The sequence below is a fragment of the Aulostomus chinensis genome, chromosome 1 (assembly GCF_037954235.1).
Source record: "Aulostomus chinensis isolate RoL2024-O1b breed Wild chromosome 1, RoL_Achi_v1.0, whole genome shotgun sequence".
Lineage (NCBI taxonomy): Eukaryota > Metazoa > Chordata > Actinopteri > Syngnathiformes > Aulostomidae > Aulostomus > Aulostomus chinensis.
This window is the reverse complement of record NC_141320.1, coordinates 66843598-66858761: the sequence shown is the minus strand read 5'-3', so window position 1 is coordinate 66858761 and position 15164 is coordinate 66843598. Positions and strand designations below refer to the sequence as shown.

Below are 15164 nucleotides of genomic sequence, written 5' to 3'. Positions count from 1 at the left end.
AGTCGCCTACCTCCTGTTTGGACCGTCTCATTTGATTCCAATGTTTTTCAGGTGTTGCGTTTTCGCAGTTGTATTTCTGGGGTTCCTACGCGTACCACTAAGGGGACCACGCCACGGTTTGAGAACCAACGCTCTGATGCAGACCCCAGCAGCCGTGACGCATTTAGGGATGTAAAAGTGAAATCAGCCTCACCCGGCATGTCTGCCTGAACGGACCTCAACCATCCTGAGCTGAAGCATGGAGGTGGGAGGGAAACTGAACCACAGACCAAACACACACAGCTGACGCGTCACTTTTTGCAGTGTAGCAGCTCTAAAAAAGGTGATTAGCGACTGAGCTAACCATTGTGGTGCTTCATGTATCATCACACCAACAAAGAGTCAGAGAGAGAGAGAGAGAGAGAGAGAGAGAGATCAAGCCGCGGCCCAGCAAACAGACCCCGAAAACTTTCTACTGAGCCAAGTTTTGGGGGAGAGAAAAAAAGAGAAACCTGCAAGGCCACACAACTGAAGTGGCTTCCTCAAAGGGTTTTGATCCCCGGTGTCCATGGGAAGAACCCTCGCCGAACAGCTGCAACGGCAAGCCATGGCTCCTCATGAAAGGTTTTGCCTGGAGGCGGGGAGGCCAACGACTTGATGGTGAAGAAAGTCAATTGTTCCCCTGCTGAAAGGCAAAAAGCCCAGGAGGAGCTGCGCCGTGGTGTGTGGGACATATCAAAATATTTGACAGACTTCAGCCTTATGAAAAACCTTCCTCCTTTTTGTTTTTCCACCCACCGCGGACCCGTCACACTCCCATCAGGGCCCCCTGACTGGCCCGTGTCATTGTTTGGGCCCCGAGAGTTCAAAGCGGGCCCTTTAGGAGCGGCTCAGTGTGCGCTGACACCATGTAATGAAATTAGCAGTTGTTGCTAAACAGGTTTCAATCAAAGAGAGCCAGCCAAGACCTGGTGCCCACAGTTCATGAATCACCTCTTTCAGCCACTTATGGCAGACGGTCCGGGGCATTGTTGCCGCGCTCATTGAGCCATCATTCAGCCAGGTAGTCCCACCGAGAGCTCCAGGCCTCAAAGCCAGACCTGGCCGCCAGCGCCGGCTCACAAATCTCTGGCCTTCGAAGGTCACCAGAACTGAGGAGGAGGGCTTTCTTGATTTTCCTGACATCGCAACCTGGCAGAGGTGCGCAGGGGCGGGCTTGCACACTTCGCCCTCGACCAGAAACGACTGTCACGACTGACAAACACAAAGATCCTCCTCCAGGGGTTCAGCCTGCCGCCAACTGATTTTACATTTTGGAACTTTTTGAAATAAAAGGACAGCTAATTTCCCGAGAAGAGTTTTTCTTTTATTCATTTTTAAAAGAGACTTTTTTTTTTTTTTTTAAATGAGTAAAATAAACCCCAATGTAACTTCTCGTTTAGATTTGATTCCACATCCGCTTTGTTAATGATTTAAAAAAAAAATACTAAAAAAGAATTAAAATTTTAAAAACAAGTACATTCAAAACTGAATTTAAAGAACGTTGACGCCAAAGGTCTGAGTTTGGTCACTCTTTCTGAGCCGTCGGTCTGGTTTGCGGCGGTGAGGAGGACATCTTTGGTGCTGCTTCCAATTAAAACGTGGGTACAAACCTCCAGGTCACATGTGCAGGGCAACTTTTCAACACATTTAATTGGTTAATCACCTCTCATCAATCTTACAAAGCTTCTGATGTCGCAGTGCGCCAGAAAAGATCTTTATTCTTCTTCATCGCCGACCAGAGCCAACAGCAGAGACATTCACTACATTACCAGTGTGTGTGTGTGTGTGTGTGTGTGGGGGGGGACGACGACATCATCTCCAAACCTGGTCCTTCCACACATGAATAACTGCAGCATCAACAATGGCCGCCACTGCTCATTGTGTGTGTAGGCTGATGCATGTGTTTACATGTGTGTATTAATGCATCTGAGTGATGCATGTGTGTGTTCTCGCCTCCAGGCTCGTCTCCTGAGCTTCCCCCCCCCTTCCTCCACACACACACACACACACACACACACACACACACACACACACACACACCTAAAACTGATGGCTTTGAATCACTGGCAACCCTGCTGCTAATTTATTTGCGCTGAGCATTATGGGAATTAATGTACCTGACATTCAATGACAACAGCCGGCGCTTTGTGGCCCCTTTTTACATTTCAACACATTCCCGCTGCCTGCCTATTCAACAATCCCACCTAGCTGAGACACACACACACACACACACACACACACACACACACACACTGAACCTCTAGGTGCACGAGGCTGTTAGCGCTGGCTGATGATAGTAGCAAAACATTAACATAATAATTAGTGTCTTGTAATTGTTTCATTAAAACCAGTTGTTCCATTTCTCCTCTTGTTCTCCCAGAAGACGCAGGACGGCGTTTGGACGTCAGCCAAAGGGAGGCTCGGTCCACGTTTGTGCCCGCTCGCTCAAGATGTTCCCCTGCTCGCCGGGAAGCTGGGGAGGCTGACAGCGGCTGTGGCGGCCAGCGGGGCGCCGCCACTCCGGCCATATGTGAAGACGATTCAAACATTTTTTTCTCGACAAACTTCACTCAGGAGCTTAAATCTGTGAGCTCACTTGTCAGGAGTAAAAGCTGGTGCTGCATAAAGATGCTCCTTAACGACCTAAACCCTCTATAGGATGTCAGGGCCTTTAAAAGGTCACAGACCCAACGCTGACAAACACGCGCTCATGCGTGCGCGGCTGCTAACTCGCCCTCGTTAGCATTTCAGAGAGGAGTTCCGACCCTTTAGACGTGAGTACCTGCCTGCTGTGCAGGAACCTGCCATGTCATTCGCATCAGCTCCTTGATGTCACCCACAAGCTGATGGAGCTGCATTTGATTCGTGAATACATAAATCTGAACACGCCTTGGCGGGCTGAGCCTCATGCTAGCTAGCCTAGCACGATGAATGATGGCAGATGGAAAGTGTTCGCATTCTTCTGCAAGGCCCAGGATGTTGCTGTGTGCCCATCCTAGATAGAAGCAGCAGTCGCTCTTACAGTCACCAATAAACGGTTGAGGTGCTGCGTCAAATCACTACGCCCAGTCTGGAAAGTAGTTCCGGCCGCACGGCTGAAAATGTCATTGCAAATACTAGACACAACCCGCGTTATGCAGCAAAGTCTGATGACGTTTCACAGAGGGATGCTACCACTTCCCTACCATTCACTGTGCTAAGCTAACTAGCGTGGACTCCCTGATGCAGCGCGTGACGAGCACGAGGTGACGTAAACCTGTCAAAGGATTCCTGCCGGCCAAATTCCCCCCCAAACATTGTTTTCCTTCATCTCATGACTTCTCTGACGCGTCATGTGACCGACCTGTTTACAACCTTTCTGGACACACACATTCAAATACTGTACGTCCAACGACTGCGCTGAACTTGAATTCCTTTTTCCTGCAGTGTTTTTGTGTCGACCACACACACACACACACACACACACACACACACACACACACACACACACACACACACACACACACACACACACACACACACACACAGCAGTTGTTGGTCTGCAGCTGCATTCGCCCCTCGCCATGTCTCTCAGTGCAAACAGGGAATAAGAGGTCTCATTGGCCAACTCTTACTCTGAAGGGGAGGAGGGGAAGGCGGTGGTGTGTGTGTGTGTGTGTGTGTGTGTGTGTGTGTGTGTGTGTGTGTGTGTGTGTGTGTGTGTGTGACAGGCGGTGTCACACCACCACCATCGTACCGCCGGGGAATTGACATTTAGTGTTTTTTGACAAACTTCTGACGACCGTCTCCCGCAGATCATTATCAAAGCGTTTCTGTCTGTATAATCAAGATGAATGCCGGCGAGCACAATGATGATCATCTCGCTCTCGAGGAGCCAACAAGGGAGGGGCGGCTCCGCCATACATTTACATTCTCCCAAAGACTGATTTGTTGGCAGCGTAGATATAAAGTGACGCCCCGGCGCTGACAATGTTGCCGTTAACTTATTGAATCTGAAAAATAAAGGGTGTGAGTGTGGGGGGGCAATCTAAAACATTGATAAATAAACGCAGGAGCAGTGAATGTGTTTGTTTGTTTGTTTGTGCTGCGATTTAATCCCCGCTCGCCTTCCTCCCTGAAGACTGATTGGTGTCGCGCACTGCAATTAACTCCGCCTGCACCGTCTATAAATCAACTTCCTGAACTCGGCGTGGAGGAGATGATGGTTTTGAAATTAGCACCATCCGCCGCTTGTATTGTGGAGGAGTGATTTTCAAAATAACGGCCCGCTGATATCAGATATTCAGAATACACGAAGACGCAAGTTTCAGAAAATCACGCTCATTCTTCAACGCGCCGTGGGGCTCTTCTTGACGTGCGCGTTTTTTTTCCTTTTTTTTAACTGACGATCTGATGGCATCGTGAGCCACGCGTTGCTGTCGCCGCCTCCGCAGACGAGCAGCATTTGGGTCAATTATCGTCCCATTCAGAACCGCGCTCGACTACTTCGATTAAGAAGAACACTTATTCACCGGCGCCGTCCGAGCACAATAATATTTCTGCAGCGTATCAACAGAATGTTTTATTGCTTCACTTATTCATGTTAGCAATTCTGCGTGTGTGTGTGTGTGTGTGTGTGGGGGGGGGGGCATTCCCTTGCTAGAGAAGCTGCTAATCCTGTTTACTCCTTCTCTTCTCTCCTCGCCATTTCAAACATACCTTCGCCACTTCAAGGTGGAGGAGAGCGTGGCCCCTGCCCCGGTGAACCAGCACGCCAGAACAAAGACTGAACCCCCCCCCCCCCCATATTGCCTCTGAATATGTAAAAGCAGCAGCAGCAGCAGAGAAATTACCAGAACTATCTGGGCCATTGACAGGCCTCCCCTGTGGTCAAATGGGCCGTGGCGGTGTTTGGTAAGTCCCCCCCTGCCCTGGTTTCTGTGGCCGACTGTAGATAACCAGCCGGGAGGACGAGCTGGGGGAATTGGGATGAGTGTGACGGTGGTGTCGCGCTCGACCCTTGAAGGCATTTTTTTATCTCCTCGGTTAAAGGGGCAATAAGAAGAAACACTTTAGGACTCAAAAGGACAAAGTGACGCTAAACTGATCTGGCGAGGTTAATGGGGTCTCTGAGGGATTCTGATGAATTCAGGTGCTTTCAAAAGACGAATGCGGCGCTTCCCGACATTCCCAGGCAGCCTCCGCTACAGGTGGTAGCCTTAAATCATCCACCTACTCCAACTGTTGTTCCACTGGACACACTTGAGACTTGCTGTCTTCTGACTCTGTAAAAGGTGAGATGTTCCAGGAAGCTGCTTACGTGGCTAAAGATCCCAAATGTTCTACTAGCAACGCAGCTCAGGTGCAGCGAGGTTAACCGGCAAGACTCAACGGGAACTTCTGTTTGCCGTCCTCGTTTCCTTCCTTTTTCTGTGGTATTTTACAAAACGGTTTCCTTCGTGTGCATTCATGAAAGAAAAACAAGTGATGGTCAATGTCCGTCTGCCTTCTCGTCCTTCCACGGACGCAGAGGAGCTTCTCCTTCACGTCGACTCAGAAAACGCAAACAGTTCCTACGACATCTGTGAATAAAAGAGTCGGCGCGACGCCATTGGTTCCAGCTTCGCTAGCAGCGTTATCGTCACAGTCAAAGGACGGCAGTATTATGACCCGAGCGTTGGAACAGTGGCGTTGGGACGGAGCTGAAGTGTAAATCGAGACACAGGTGTTCATGCGGGGGAGCTTGGGATAATCCGGACCCTTTTAGGTGATGATATTTTGAACCATTTGTGATTCCCCTGACCCGCTGGCACAGCAGCGGCCCTTCTTGGCCCGCCACCGGCGTCAGGGGAGATCCTGATTCACAGAAGCCATGGCTGCGACTCAAACCCGCCGGCAGATGCTCCCTCGCTCCTGCCTGGCCAGCCGGCAACGTGCCTCCTCTGACATGCCTGTATGTCAGTCTGTCCGTTTGTCCGTCCATCTGTCCGTCACGCGCCCTGAAACCTGCAGCACTCTGGCATTTTCCAGCCCAGAGAGTGAGGTACTCACTTCCCTGTGCAGGGTGCTAGAAATAAAATTAGGTTAAAAAAAAGGTTCATGGAAGGCAATATGTTCCAATGAATTATTGATCAGCTGACGTGTTTCATTGCCCACATTGGCTGATGAATGATTGATGGCAACATGTTGCAGCTTTGAGCCTGCTCCCCATTTTTAGTTATTTTAAATTTATCTTTTATGATTGGGTCAATTACAGGCCACAGCGGCTCAAAGAACGCTGCGCTCATTCACACTTTCACACCAACCGAAGGCCAAAGGACGGCTGCAGGGGGCAGACCAGCGCTCCGCTTGGACTTTCAGCTCATTGTTTGGCTTCACTCTCGTCGCCGTCTCCTACCTGAGGTCATTCTGAGCAGATTCCCTTGTGTCTACTGTAAATATAACCCAAGAAGAAGAAGAAACGATTTTTTGATGAACGCAGATTTGAACATTTGAGTTTTTCCTGTTCTGACACGAGCAGGTTCACCTTTGTCAGGCAGGTTAGTCGTGGTGGCGAATGATCGCTCCCCCATCAGGTCGTATATGAAGCGAGGTTCATCGATGGCGAGGTTCGAGCGTTGGTACGCGCAGCCCTGCGCTTTAGCCCACGGCCCCGTGCACTTCCCTGGAAATCGCACGGACGCCAAAGTGTTTGCTCTGTTTCAACCGCAGCTGTTGGATGTGCAAGCTCAGCCACCCCCTGGTGGTTCGGTGGTGTAACTGCAGCCAGACCAGCACAGAAGCACAGATGTTCCCCTCAGGTGGGGGACAGTAGAGACAACACACAGATAGAAATCACGCTAAAAGACGTAAAACTGAACTAGGTTGGAACTACCGTTGATCCGTTTTGGTCAACTGCGAGCACGACGTCACCACTTATGTGTTGTTGTGGGACTTTGGACCATCAAGAGTGCAAAAACTGCCCCCAGACTCGACCCTCTTGAAAAATCTTGTCCCGATCTTCAAGGGACCGTCTCTGATCAAAACCTGAAACAATCACATTTCACGGATTGTATTTTTAGCCAAAAAAGCGTGAACCTCAGTCAAGCTGGATGAAGAACCTCCCCCATCGCGTCGCTCACTGACAGCCGAGCCGGTTACATCAGACGGCCGAGCCTGAATGGCTGTTGTCTGAGTGCCTGAGCGCTGAACTAGCAGAGCTCATGTTGCTGCTGAACACAACAGATTGGACTGGCGATTATTTGGTTTTTTTATTATTAACCGAGGCTACTGAGACACATACCAGACACAAATAAAGCCTGACAGAACATGTGAACATGGCTCGTTTGCCAGTTTTATTCTATCGGAATAAGACAGAAACTCTCATTAATGAATAAATCACACCGTCCGTGACTGGAAGTTTGTTTCTTCCTGTGGAGGATGAACCCTGGAATGGGGCAGTGGCCATCTGTGTGTGTGTGTGTGAGCTGCGGTCCAGTGTCCACTGGGGAAACTCGGCTGCTGCCCCACTTTTCTCACTCTCATGTCGGACTGGGACCATCTGACGGGGCTAAAGACCAGCGTAACATGTCTATATTTGGCTGCTGCTGCCGCCACTGCCAGAGCTCGGCGCTGCAGTTGTTTTCCAAAATGCGCGGGGCAATCGATGATAATGAGGAAGGACATTTTAATTAGGGCTGTCGCAACCTGGGGACGGCATGCGGGAACACTTGGCGGGGGGTGAGAAAGGGGACAGGGGGGTCTGGTCACCATCACACCTCCTTCTGGGAATCTGGCTGGTGGAGGTCTCGCTGCATTTTCAGAGACATTAAATCTGCGGATTTGTTTGAGTCGGATTTCTGCTTCAGGAGGGACAGGCTGTCCACTCACAAATCTGCATCTATCAGGACGCTGGTGGGATGAAGAGTTTCTGACTGATGAATTCATGTCACCATCCATGATGTCATTGTAACTCAGCGCTCGCACCAGACTCAACCACGACGGCGGTTCCTCAGCGTCACCCGGCAGGAAAGGTTAAATTATAACACCGCCGCCTCACAATATTGCATTCTTTTAAGAAAAACATTGTAGGAGTCCCGACCAGCAGGAAAAGAAAGATAACCTCTCAAATCTGTAATTTGGCACATGAACTAAATCTGGATCCATGTTACAAAATATCTCCAAATGCTGCCAAGCGGGACGACGGTTGTCTGTCGGGAAGCAACGAGCTCGCCTCAGGAGACGGAGCAAAGATGGAGAGGACCCCCCTTCTTACCGCTCTGATGCGTCTACAAGTGAAGGAAGGGCGAATTGTTGTTGATGCATTGTGTAGAGAAACCTGGCCCATAACTCAGGGCGTGGCTACTTCCTTGAACAGTTGACCATGTGACCCATCTGAATGCCAGCATGGACTCTATGGGGGACACGCGATCCCGATCTTTGTATTTGAGCTGAAACTGAACCACACGTGTCAAACATTCCCAGGATGAGGCCTGACTATCCTGGTTGTGACCCTGCCCTCCTCACTCCAACCTTTCGTCCAAATATGGTCACTTCTGGTTACGAAACGTCAGGATGGTGAACAGTTTTATAACAGTAAACTGCACCGGTTCTGTTGTTATTTTTTTTATTTTTTGTTGGAATGCAGTGAACAACTGCACACGCTCAGATGCAGCGGCAGCACGTCTGATTCGGCTGCCATGCCTGCAGGTTATTACACGCCACTGTACTTCCACATTGTGACACAAAGTGATAAAGAATCAAAAAGTGGACAAAACTTCACCATGAAAACACATATTTGGCGAGATTTACGGTTGAACACACATTTTCTGCAACTTGAAAGCTGCGGGAAAGCGCCTGAAGAGGAGGAGGGAGATTTGAAAATGAGCCTCATTAAACATCTTAAGTCATTTATGTATATGTAAGATAAGAGGAAATGCCTGAGAATCCCATAAATAGGGCTGTTTAAATTAAAATTTGATCATCTATAGGGGATTTACATGATAATGAGCGTGCACGAGGGAGCCGGTCCTGCTCTACATTTACAGAAGTGAAGAAGATCACCAATATCCAACTGTAAATAACAATCTTTTGTCCTTAAAATGTTGATGTATATGAGCAACATGCCAGGAAAATCAATATTTCATGAGGGTGAAAGAATCTGAGTGTGACGTTATTTAGTATTCATCCCCGAGCAAAGGTGTGGGCTGCGAAAGTTGGGAGCAGCTGCATAAATAATCATCGGGTGCTGAAAGTACAGAGACAAAAGCAAAAACAACAAATCTGGATGTGAGCATGAAAAACAGGCTGCAAACCTGCGAGAAGCCAATGGCGAGTCGCGCGCAGCTCGCTAATCAAGTAAATGCAACATCAGAAAGAATAGGTAATTTGAGACACAAAAAGAATAAGTAATTTGGGAGGCTGATACCCAAGTGGCCAAATTATTTATGCCTAATGGAAGTGGGGTGTGTGCATTCATTTGCAATTAAGGGATCTGCTTTATTACCTGTCACGAGAAAAGCGGCTAATGCAGCTGAGAGCGGCGCTCAGCAACGCCTCCAATCACAGGCTGAGGTGAGGAGGCGCTTCCTGCCGCTCAGTGAGCTCTTACCTTTCCTCCTGCATGGGAGTCTGGGAAATGTGGATCTGAGGAAACTCTCGGTGGAGTTCAACCATGAAAAGGGGAATTACTGCAGATTCTCCGCTCGCTCACTCATTTGAATGCACCGAAATTAGCGCGCATGTGGCGGTCTGACGCGCTTCCTCCTGCTTTCATCACTGAAAGACTGACATAGTCGGAGTTCTACTCCCACTCAACCCCTCAAAAATCCTCCGGGCGCATCCAAACACTGGGAGAGGATTTAAACACACTGTACTTTCACCACTTTGCCTCGAAAACTTTTTAAACATGAACACAAAACTTTTTCCAGTCTACTCTCAACTAAAACGAGCAGCGTGGTCCGTCAATCAGACCCTCACCTGAGCCTCGTCGGTTCTTACATTCAGGTCCATTTTCACAACTTTCACCACATTTTCTTGCTGGATTGATTTTTCCAAAACTTTTCAGGGCCAGTTTTTAAATTCCATGACCTGTCCAGGTCTTTCGTGGCCGTTTGAACCCTGTTCACGCTAAAACAAGAGAGGATCGATGCGAGCTGGTCAGTGTTGATGTTGTGGTCCGGCGCCACTCACGGATCGATGCATAGAAAACACTGCGTTGGCACTTGGTCGTAAAAGTAACTATGAAAACTGACCTTTCGTGGTTGTTGGTGACTTGTAACTCCGTCTCTCCTGGTCATGTGATCAGCAGTGACCATCATCCCACGGGAATCCGGGGAGTCACGGCGACATCAAAGGTGGAGCCCGTCTGGCCTGTCTGACCTGCAAATGAAAGAGTTGTAAATTAAACTGATTTTTAGAAAAGCAAAACTTGGTCTGAATGTAAACTTTGACATTTCCCTCTGGGAACACAACAACTTTTTGTCCATTGTCACCAGAGACAAGAAGATAGAGACCCTTCAAGCTGAGGGAGCTGAGGCTCATGCTAGCTAGCTTAGCACAATGAATGGTAGCGGGTGGGAAGTGTTAGCATATTCCGTCAAAGCTCAACACACTTTTCTGATGCTGCATGAATGTGACAAGGAACCCGTAAAGCATTCACAATGAAATCATCGAAATTAGGAGACATTTTAACTCCGGAACTCCGGAATCTCAAACAAAGCCGGAACTACTTTCCTGGCTGGGCGCAGAGATTCGACCCAGCGCCTCAAAACTTCCGCCAGCCAAATTTTGTTGACGACTAGACGAGCGACTGCTGCTACCCATCATGGCTGACCTTGTAAGACAGGATGAGGAGGATTACTGCAGGACCCACCAACATCCTGGACCTGAGCCTGACCCAGAACCAGTCAGTGTGCGAAGCTAACTAGCCACCAGCTGGTCTCAGGTTTCCAGGTGTGAAAATCCTCTCAGGTGATAAAACTCTCCAGTCGTCAGGGTGTTGTTTTTTTAAACTGACTGATGGTTACATATTAAATGTCAACAGTCTTGTGTGTTCTTCCTCAGCTGGTGAAAGTCATGTGATCCAGCGGCAGCCATTACAGCGCTAAAGTAGCTTCAGAGTGACAACAAAGGTAATGAAATATTTTTAGCGTGTTTGCAATTCAAATATGGGTTTCTCTTCCTCTGCTGAGACGAATGCCTGCAGAACTCGCACTTCAAACATATGTAATGAGCTGGTTTGGCACAGCGTGGCGGCGCCGTGGCTGCGATTGGCTCGTTGCCGGCTGCGTACCCAGAGGACGCTCCCTTAAGAGCAGATCTCCTGTTAAGTATGAGATCCCTGAGAGCAGAAGTGTTGGAAGGACTCTGGTTTCTTTAAATATACCGTGCCGTCTGGGGAATATAATGGCTTCCATATATAATTAAGAAGAATACCACGTTAGAGGGTTTGTGTGTCTTTGAGCTGCACCTTAATGGCTGCGCAGCTCGGCGTGATGGCGCGCAGGGAAAGAGGCGGCTTTATTTAGAAACGTGGACAACATTTACATGTTAGAGAATTCCCTCAACACGTGTTCTCATACAGAGACGCCGAGAACACGAGGAGGCTGAAGCTCCTGCATGGGCTGTGAAGAGTGCCAAGGTCAAAGGTCATGGAGGGATTAAAAAATGTAAAAAATCAAAAGAGAAACTAGAACAGATGAGACGTTCCAGAGGAAGCAGCTTGATGGAGCTCGTGTTTATGAGGCTCAACGGTACTCGAGCGCGTCGGCCATGTTGAACACAAATATAACAAACGCACATTCCTCAACGGTCTTCTTTTACCCCTCCGTCAAACAACAGGAGCCACAAAAAGTGACACAATAAGAGTTTGTCTAAATTATATCACAATCATCATCAGTTTAAATAAAAATCTGAATTAAAAACCAAATTCGACTCCAAAATCTGCATCTCACTCCTCACAGCTTTTGAAAATATCCCTGGCGTTAAATGGGGCCGAGCTCAGCGTCACTGCTGCAGCTGAGTGCTGCCGGGGAACTGGGATGTCTGGCCTCCCAGTGGATCCACCCGGGATTTCAAAGTGGAAAAGATGTTTTGTTCAAAATAAACTGAACAGTGAGTCACTCCTGGCTGAGAAAACAGTCATTTAATGATTGTGGACTCCATAAATGTGCCGCCGATTCTAAACAACCCTAGCGAACCAAAGGTGCTGCAGCAGCGGCCTTGGTTGGGATTTCAGGGACATTTAAAACACATTGGCAACCATGAAGACTCCATTTTCTCTCCATAAGAACAAGACGTCATGCAAATAATGGCGTAGTTTTAGTGATAAACACAAAGAAATCAAGATGGAGTGCACGAAGTGACCGATTATCAGATTATAAGGAGCTGATGGATTAAGTGAAGGGGACAACGATGCTGTGACGTAATGATTGACAGACTCAGATGGAACTCCAGGGCCCCGTCACCGGGATCCCAGGATCCACCTGCTACGAGTGGGTAGAAGCAGCTGCTGGTCAGCCCTCCCTCCCCAACCCTGCGACTCGCCGTCCCAGTCACTAGTGACTAGTCAAACTTTAGGAGCGCTCCAGGGGTCCGTCGGCAGGAAACGAGCGCTAATTGTGCTAATGAGCTTGTTTGGATAAGCTCGTATTTCTCCCTCCGTTCTCCCTCAGCACCACGAGCAGCCGTCTGACTTCCAGAGATGGCGGGTTAAGTAGGACACACTCGGGACGGGCCGGCTCTGGCGGTGACGGGCCCTGGTGGAGGGTTGGTGACGCCCACTGCATCCATCAGCAGTAATAAAGCTCTGTGACGTGGAGGCTTGCTCTCATCCATCATCGCTCATTTAAGATACACGTTTGGCAGCGGCGTGACAGAAGTGAGGGATTATTGCCATTAGAGGCGGATCTTTTGTTTTGATGGCCCGTCTTAATGGGGTTGCATTAGGGGGAAGTCCTAGGGGCCGGTTTTTGGGTGATTAAGCAAGCAACACATTTACAAGAGTCTAATTGAGAGAACAATGCCAGGAAGCTCCAGAGTGTAGCGCTGTGATGAACCCGGCTCCCTCAGCTGGCCCCGTGATTGGCGAATGCTCCACCTGCTGCAGGAGGAGGCGGGGCTTCATCAGATACAGGTGTTGATGTGCATTCACACTAAACTGGACGGGCCACATCAGGCCAAAAGGCCATCCATCTTTGGCTTAGGGTCAAAGTTGTTGTTGCCTTTGCTTCAGCTCTGGTCTTTAACCTCCAAATGAGGATATTTCTTTAGTTCCCAGAATGCTCTGCAAATCACGCGGTGAGTTCCGTTTTGTTTGGTCCACATCAGCACAGAAGCAACGCCGCCGTCAACACGAGGGCTGTAAGATGGCGGCATTTTATTAGCAAGAAAATTGCTACGATAAATCCATTCATTGACAACATTTCCGTGTCTTGGTGTCATCATCAGGTGCCGCCTCACGTCACGCAGACTGGCGTGACTCACTGTCGCCTCGTGAGGCCCAAAGTGGCATTACAGGGAGGGAGGGGTTGGCGCTAGCTGGTTAGCACGCTCACGTCAGAAGAACACAATAGTCAAGCGATGATGGTAGATAAGCAGCATCCTCATGAGCGCCATGTGAGACATTTTGGGTCATTTTTCTGGTGACCCATCCGTTCTTCGTCAGGACAGTTGCAGGAGGAGGAGAACACCGGTGCTTTTATTGATTCATTTGAGTTGGAACCCAGGATGGAACCTTCATCTGGCTCTCTGACGCAAATAAGAAAGCACGACTATCCTTATTGTCATGATCGCCAACCCGAAGCTTTGGTTACTTTGGTAACACCATCCTTCATCCCGCTGGAACGCGTCAGGAGTTGAAAACGTGATCAAGTCTCGTCATTTTGCGGTCGTTTAATGAAACATGCTCTGTTGCACTCTTCTGTCTTTGTTCACATTGAAGTAAAATCAGGTTAAGTGGGTCTTGTTCCCGCTCTGATGTCATATTTCAGCTCAGGTTGTTGTGCGCCGTCTCGTGCCCTAATTAGGCGGGAGAAAGAGGCAGCCAAATGAAGCAGTAGTCACCTGAGATGAAGGACACATCCTCTGTGCCAGGAGACGCTTCACTTTTGATTTTTTATTTATATTTCGGCACGCCGCAATAGGAAAAAAAAAAAGTGGGTCAACGAGCAGATTTGCAGAACTTTGAGGGATCGGTGTTGTCTGTCTGTGTCTGGTAGTTTTGTATCTGATTCCCCAGTGCCAGTTACTCATTAAAAATGTTTAACAACATTTTAATTGAAGAATTAATTACCTTCGGCTGGGAAAAATCCTCCTAAATTTCATCTGGGGAGTCATCAAACGTGCAGAGGAGCAGCCATCGACGAAGTGTCGGAGAGTGGGTTGGCGCCGGAAGATTACATCAGCGAGGAAACGTAGTCCGGCGTGAGTCACCACCACGTGATAATTCATGAGTAAACACATCCGTGAGTAAAGCGGTACGATGTTCCCTGCAACATGTGACTTCATCCTGCAGAGCTGTGGCTCGCCACGTCCCTGCCAAAACAAACGCCGTTCCTCGCTTCTGCATTATTCACAGGAGCAGAAAACAAAGACAGGAGGGGAAAAACACTTGTTTCGCTCGGATAAATGTCTTCATCAGCTCTTAATCACCGCAAACACGCACCAGCATCAACCAGGAAGCCTCCAGCTCGCCGTCACCGTGCAGGCTGAAACAGTTTGCTTCATTCTCAATGTTCTTTTGACTGAACCGACCCTCTGAACACAGCCGGGGCTGAGAGTTCCGCAGGTTCCGTCAATAAAAACGTTAAATTCCCCGAGTTTGATTTGTAAGATGACACTTCACGAAAGATGATTGGGTCACGACCACAAATGCGAGCGAATGCGGCTCTCAAACCACCTTCACGCTGACATTTTTCAGAAAAGCTTTCAAAATAATTCAGATTTGTTTCATCAATTCTCCTGAGAATCTAAGGTCCAACTTACTTGTCCGGCAGGTGCAGCCTATCCTCCCACACTGATGAACATGATTGACACTGTCAAAACCACCAAGGCTCCCTCTTTATAGTTTGAGCTCCACTTCTTCTCTCCTCAGGCCAAAACCTGCCTGGTCACATTTTGGGGAGAATAAAAAAACTCAGGATTTTTCCTCAATCCTCCTACCTTTTCATCTGAATCCCCTCTAC

General features: G+C 48.7%; 1 long non-coding RNA gene across 1 annotated transcript in view; it reads right to left on the bottom strand.

Annotated features, from left to right (window-relative positions):
* LOC147272833 (uncharacterized) overlaps window positions 1–15164 on the bottom strand; it is a 168323-nt gene that overhangs the window by 35744 nt on the left and 117415 nt on the right. Inside the window, exon 7 of the long non-coding RNA XR_015112630.1 lies at window positions 10233–10359. This is a non-coding gene — a long non-coding RNA (uncharacterized LOC147272833). The remainder of the gene's footprint in view (window positions 1–10232; window positions 10360–15164) is intronic.